Raw genomic sequence first — 6,756 nt, 5'->3', positions numbered from 1 at the left:
GAAGTAGCCATAAGTAATTCTTAGCTGTATTGGTGTCAAGATAATGTTTTCCCTTTAAGCTGCCAGCAGGCAATAGAATCACAAGATGCATACAGCTGTTTTGCTTTGTCAACAGTTACTCTGGATTAGGGGTTTCAAACTTGCGGCCCAGTTTGATAGCTAGCTGTCTGTCTGTCTGTCTATCTGTCTGTCTGTCTGTCTGTCTGTCTGTCTGTCTGTCTATCTATCTATCTATCTATCTATCTATCTATCTATCTATCTATCTATCTATCTATCTATCTATCCATCCATTCATTCATGTATCCATCCATCCATCCATCCATCCATCCATCCATCCATCCATCCATCCATCCATCCATCCATCCATCTCCTAATATTTCTCCTACTTTCCCAGTTTAGGAGTAATAGCCACAAGTGTTTCTGCTACCACTGGGACTACTTTGCCTTTACTTTCCACCATCTAATGATATATATTTCTTTCTTCTATGTGTCCATTTGCAATTTTTAAATAATTTTGTAAAAGGCTCTGGGAAGTAGCCCACTGTCTGCCTGCAGTTTTTTCCATCGAAATCATAATATAAGCATCTGTTTGAAGAAGTTCAGCTGTCTATAGTTTTTTTTTCTAAACCATGTGTTCTTTTAGTCACATCATTAAAATATTCTCAGTAATTATTTTTAAAAAAAATTTTGTAATTGATTTCTACAAGCAATTAGATTTATTACCAGGAAATAATAGTGAAATTTGAAGACTTGCTCTTACTTTTACTTTTTTTTTTCAAATCACACCAACCAAACAGTAAAAATTTTGTATATGATCATCTATGTGATCATCTATAATCAATTGGGAAAAGATTCATGTTTCTTGGAAGTGGCTGGTTTGTATTTTTTGACTGTTCCTTCTTTGGAGCGGCCAAAAAGGAAAAATAAATCAGCGCTCTGTTTCATGTTAGGAAAAATGTTGTTTTGATTCTTATGCATGCATTGGAAACTGTTGGCTTAAAATAAATTCTACTTTTTTTAGCAAATCAAGAAAACAATCTAAGATTTGTCAGTGGCTGGTATGTCTACTTATTAATGGAAACAAATTTATACATAATAAAAAGCAAGGAGACTCCTTATATAAAACTGAATTCTTGCTGATTTAGTTCCCCTAGCTCAAAGAACTGATAAAACAGACTTCAGCGTTATATGCAAACCCCTGTATTGATACTGAAAAAGAAATAAGGGGATTACCACTAGTAATAGCTAGATTATAAACATGCTCATTTGGTTATAAATCTTAGTGAACTCGCTTCAAAGTAATGCTAACATTGGGATAAAAGTTGTTTCACAAATAAAAAGAACTGTAGTCTTCTCACCCTAGATGAATAGTCCGGATGTGTTTCTGAATGCCAACAGCAGTGCTTAGTACCTTTCCACAGTTTTTCCAAAGGCATTTAAACATTACTTTCATGGAGTTCTGAGAAGTTAAACAGGGAGCACAATCTGTACGCAATACATTCATTTAACAAGCATGGATTTCAAATTACCGTATTCTACTTAAATTAAAATTAATGTTTCAAGGACACATACATTTAAGGAGATAGGCCTACTGAACTTAGGGGGATTTACTTTTGAGAAACATGCACCTGAGTGCAATTTAAGTTCACCATTCATAAACAGAACTATACAATATTGATCTTTTGATCAATAATCTTGCAAAGCTAATTTGGAACACTGAAATGAGTTAACTCTGTTTTCATATTAGAATGACAAATAGTAGCAACTTTAGTACAATACAGTAACACACGCAGGAATTTTCTAATATTTAATCTACTAGCAATTTATCTATAACATCTCCAGGGCTCTTCAGACAAAGATTTCTTTTAAGAGGACTAAAACAATTGCCATATATTTTTTTAAAATGAAGAGTAAATAAAGGCAAAGTAAAACAAGTAAACATCTGGCTTTAGATAAAAATGATATATGATGGAGTCTTTCATAAGTAAACACAGGTATTTGTTCATATAACATCACAATATACATGCTGGCCACAGAATTCTGGGTTATTAAAGCTTGATAAACATAGGTATAGCATTATAAGAGAATATTGACACATTTAATATCAGGCTCACCTTCCTTTTCCTAGGAATGGGTTCATCAAAAAGAAGACTGCTAGTTTCAGCCTCGTCAATGCCATCGTCAGTTTGAGATGGTAATCGAAATGGTTTGAAGCTGTCAGCAGAAAGGGGAGGTGATGGAGTGGATGGGTTTGATTGGTCACTTGGAGCACTCCAGCTCCAATACCCACTGCTACTGGTACTGGAAGGCACAAATCCTCCTTCTTTCCAGGATCCATTTAAGGATTCTATATATGAACAACAGCATTAAAAAAGATAACTACTAGTTGGATGTTAATGCTTTTAATCCTGTAAACCACCCAGAGTCACTTCAAAACAAAATGGGAGGCAAATTAATCTAATAAATACTGTAAATAAATAAACAAACTATTTTTAATAAGAGAATTGGGGCAATAAAACTAAAAACATGTATTTAGGAAGAGTGCTGGGGCATCTAGATTACATACAATGAATTGAAAAGAAGATTATTGTCTACTAAGATAGAAGAAGTACACATCACTCACACACACACACACCAGAGAGATTTTCCAGAAATATACCTAGTTCTATATTTACTGGGGCTTCCAAACTGCATAAATAAACTATACTTGATATAAACAAAGAAAGACTTAGTCATATTTTCCTACCATGCCATGCTCAAAGAAGCTACAGCCAGGAACCTATTCTAGCCAATCTCTATTTGAGAAGCCACTAAGGTTGCAGCTGGACAGCTGACTAGGCCAAAGTTTTTCTTCCTCTTTGAGTGGGTGAATATGTCCAGAATTTTGGGGAAGAATAATGCGTTCCTCTGTAACGTAACTGTTATGGGAGGAAATGTCCATGCATAAAATCGCTGCTATTGTGGGTTACTGAAATACAATTTCACAAAAAGCATCTGGCTGAATCTAACTGAAATCTTATCCCAAACGATGCATCTATGGCAACCCATTCAGTAATATCTCCTAAATTTTCTGTATTAAGACTAAAGCTTTGCTCATTCTAGAAACGTAATTCTATTCAGGCATCTGTTTCTAAATGCTACGGTCCTTCCTTCCTCCCTTCCTCCTAGTTGCTGGAAGCTGCCTTTCATAGCCCTGTAAGAAAGATCAATGTACAGCTTCCATAGAAGTATTTGTTCATACAACGCCTGATGGTCTTTTGTAAAGCACTTCTTAGGTCTTCTGCAGGCTGCTTACAAAGAGCGGATCTTCTGACATGTCTTCCAAACATGGGTTTAGTGGGTTTTTTTTAAAGTAAGCATCAGTTCTAAATAGCACAAAAAGTCAATTCAAACCAGAAAGCAACCAAGTTATATCGGCTGTGTGTTGCTATGCATGTCTCTATTGATAGAATTACAGGTTCGCTTCTGTTTGGTGAGGAGTTTCACATGGCTATAGCTTTGATACTTTTTATTACTTTGGGGGAGAAAAAACCCCATACCATTTTGCCTATTCAATTGTAGCTTTGGCAACACTAAATGCTAAGTAGTGACTGCAGTTTTTATGTGTGGGTTAATGGTAGCCCCTCACTCCTCTTGATCACTGGCAGCTATAAAGGTCAGAGCTAGATTTCTTGGTCACTCCTTGCCAGCACTGTCACTGTTTTGCAGAAGCAATCAATGAGCATTTTTTGTTGTTGTCTCCTATTCAATCAGTGCCTGTAATCTGTCAGCCAGTCTACATCTCAAAACATGCTCTATCATATGAAGTAACTCCTTAGTCCTATGGTCAGAAATAACCTAACTGACAAGTCATTAGCATGAAGAAAGGGATTGTGCTGTGTAGAAGAATTGAACAGGAAAACACTGACTTCTGCTTCACATTATGAAACCCTCCACATCTTCATTCTGTTAGTTGGAAAATTAAACAAGTGGATAAATCCTATAGTGCTGGGGTGTCAAACTGGATTTCTTCAAGGGCCAAATCAGCATTGTACTTCTCCTCTGAAGGCTGGCCGGGGGGGTGGGGGGGGCACGGGATAGGGAGATACAGGTCGGGCGCTTTCCTGAAGCACTTTGCTGGCCCAAATTGGGCCCCCGGGGCCGGCACGTGGCTTGCCCCGTCCCCCATTTTTGGCCTGCATGCCTGCTGCAGCACTCTGCCAGCCAAAATGGGGCACTGGGGGCTGCGCGTGGCCCCCTCATGCCCCATTTTGGCTACAGAATGCTGGAGGCTGTCCAGGCCAAAATGGAGTGTGGGGCACACAGCCCCAGTACCCCATTTTGGCTGCCAGAGGCACCGTTGGCCAGTCATTTGCTATTTCCAGGCTGGCCCTGTGGGCTGATTTAAGCATCCTGTGGGCTGCATCCTATGGGCCTTGAGTTTGACATGCCTGCTCTAGTATAAACATGTGTTTACAATTCACTAAGTCCACCCCATCCCACATTAGGGACAATGACAAATGGTTGGTCTCAGGGGTGAAATGCTCCCGGTTTGGATGGCATCGCACGATCCGGTGGGGGCGGGTAGTTCAGAGAACCGGTAGCAAAAATCCCTGCCCCCCCCCCATGCCTCGCTGTTCCTCTTCTCTGTCCCTGAAGGTCTCGGTGGTGATATAGCTGCAAACGGACTTAAATGACTGCCACGGTGCTTCAAAGGGCCGCACTACAGCTGATCAGCTCTGTAGGTGGCTAGTACACCGGTGCCTCTATTTTTAAAGAAGGTAGACTGGTGCCTCCCAAAAAAAGGCAATTGGTACACCGGTGCCTCTATTTTTAAAGAAGGTAGACCGGTGCGCTCCTAAGTTTTGTATACTTTATTATGTTTTATTATGTATTATTATTGGCCATGCCCATTCAATCACCTGACCACCAAGCCACGCCCACCAATTAAGCCATGCCCACAGAACCAGTAGGGAAAATTTTTAGATTTCACCCCTGGTTGGTCTTCCTACTGGAAGGCAGAAGAGAAAATGAAGCTAGGTATATCCTTTTCCCAAACTTTTATTTCACAATCTCTCCTGAAAACATGCTCACCATTAGGACGGATTGGGGGGCCTGCGAACCAAAGGGCTGGTGGATAAAGTAGTTAGAACCATAGCTGCCGTAACTTTATCCATGTCCACTTCTTCTGAAGATTTTCTGAAACAAAATGATTAGAAACCAGGAACAAATGAAAAAGGGGTTAAAAAGCAATGTGCTATTAATATTCCACATTCTAATCTATATTAGAATGTTGATTGTATTTTAAAATGGGGCCAAATTGAATAAGTTTTTTAATGTTTGTTTTTAGTATTGTATGCGTTGTTGCTGTATTTTATTTTGGCTGTAAACCGCCCTGAGTCCTTCGGGAGAAGGGCGGTATACAAATTAAAATATTATTATATTATTATTATTATTATTATTATATATTACAGGTAGTCCTTGACTTACGACCACAATTGAGCCCAAACTTTCTGTTGCTAAGTGAAACATGTTGTGAGTTTTATCCCATTTTATTACCTTTCTTGCCAGAGTTGTTAAGTGAATCACTGCAGTTAAATTAGCAATAGAGTTGTTAAGTGAATCTGATTTCCCTACTGACTTTGCTTGTCAGAAGTTCACAAAAGGTGATAACTGTTGTGTCTGCACCCCCCCGAGCCGGCCCTGCTGCCAGAAAGTGACTTGGAAAGTGAGGGGGAAGGGCCGTCAGGTCTTACCTCAGGAGCACTGGCTCCCCTGGCTCAGCTCCAGGAGCCAGAAGCAGGCCAGGTGGAAGAAATAATGAGGCATCCATCCCCTGACTCTTTCACCCACCAGGCCACGCCTGCAGACCCAGCTGACAGCAATCAGGCTTGGTTGAATCCTAGGTTTCGTAGGCAGGAGAGGAGGGAACAACAGAAGCAAGGGTGGGGCAGGCCTAGGAAGTGCTGAGTCATGGAGCCACACCCCACAGGATATAAAGGCAGTGTTGTGTCTTGTCCGATCTCACCACAGCCGGGGCCTTCTTATCTGCTTCCGAACATGGAGGAATGTCTTAGTATGCCTCCCGGCCCCAGCCCTGGCTCCATGCCCAGACAGGCTGAAGAGGAGGAAGTATCTCCAGCCCCCAGCTCTGGCTCCATGCCCAGGCAAACGGAGCAACTAGACCCCTCCCCCTCCTCCACAGCATGTGAGCCTGAGGGAGGTAAATTGCCAACAGCTGCAGACTGGAGTGACCCACGTGTCAGAAGACTTGATAGACGGAGGCAACAGAAGGAAGGGAGGGGCAGGCCTGGATAAGTGCTGAGTCATGGAGCCACACCCCATGGCCTATATAAAGGAACTGCTTTCTGGCATTCTCTGCGTCAGGCAAAGTCACATATCTTGCTGAAGTCACTTTCTGGTCTCCTGCCTGCCCTGAGGACTTTGCTAGGACTTTGGCAGAGCTGCGGAGGCATGCCTGATTCGGATTTCCCTGACCCGGCCGTCAGCGGAGGAGTGGGACACGACAGGCAGCAAGAGCTGGTGTTTCTCTTTGTAACAGGCAAATCCATTGATTGACTAGAGCTGATGTTTGTGACTCACCAGCGTCGTGAGAGGTAACGAGGACTCTTGGCAGACACTGGCTCTTTTGCCGCCAGAGCTGATAATGCTGGCTAATTAAGCCATCATTTGGACAGAGGCGGAGGAGGACAGAACAATAACATTACTCCAGGACTGTGCAATCATTATAAATATGAATCAGTTGCCAAGTGTCTG

General features: G+C 41.5%; 1 long non-coding RNA gene across 1 annotated transcript; it reads right to left on the bottom strand.

Annotated features, from left to right (window-relative positions):
* Positions 1 to 1,339: 1,339 nt before the first annotated feature.
* LOC131187355 (uncharacterized) lies at positions 1,340 to 5,122 on the bottom strand. The gene is made up of 3 exons (XR_009152528.1): positions 5,074 to 5,122; positions 2,115 to 2,347; positions 1,340 to 1,459 (listed from the first exon to the last, which is right to left on the bottom strand). It is a non-coding gene; the product is annotated as an uncharacterized LOC131187355 (long non-coding RNA).
* Between the last annotated feature and the right edge of the window lie 1,634 nt (positions 5,123 to 6,756).

This window comes from Ahaetulla prasina, unplaced genomic scaffold (assembly GCF_028640845.1).
Source record: "Ahaetulla prasina isolate Xishuangbanna unplaced genomic scaffold, ASM2864084v1 Contig451, whole genome shotgun sequence".
Lineage (NCBI taxonomy): Eukaryota > Metazoa > Chordata > Lepidosauria > Squamata > Colubridae > Ahaetulla > Ahaetulla prasina.
Note: the sequence above shows the minus strand (reverse complement) of the source record. Positions and strands in the feature narration are given on the sequence as shown.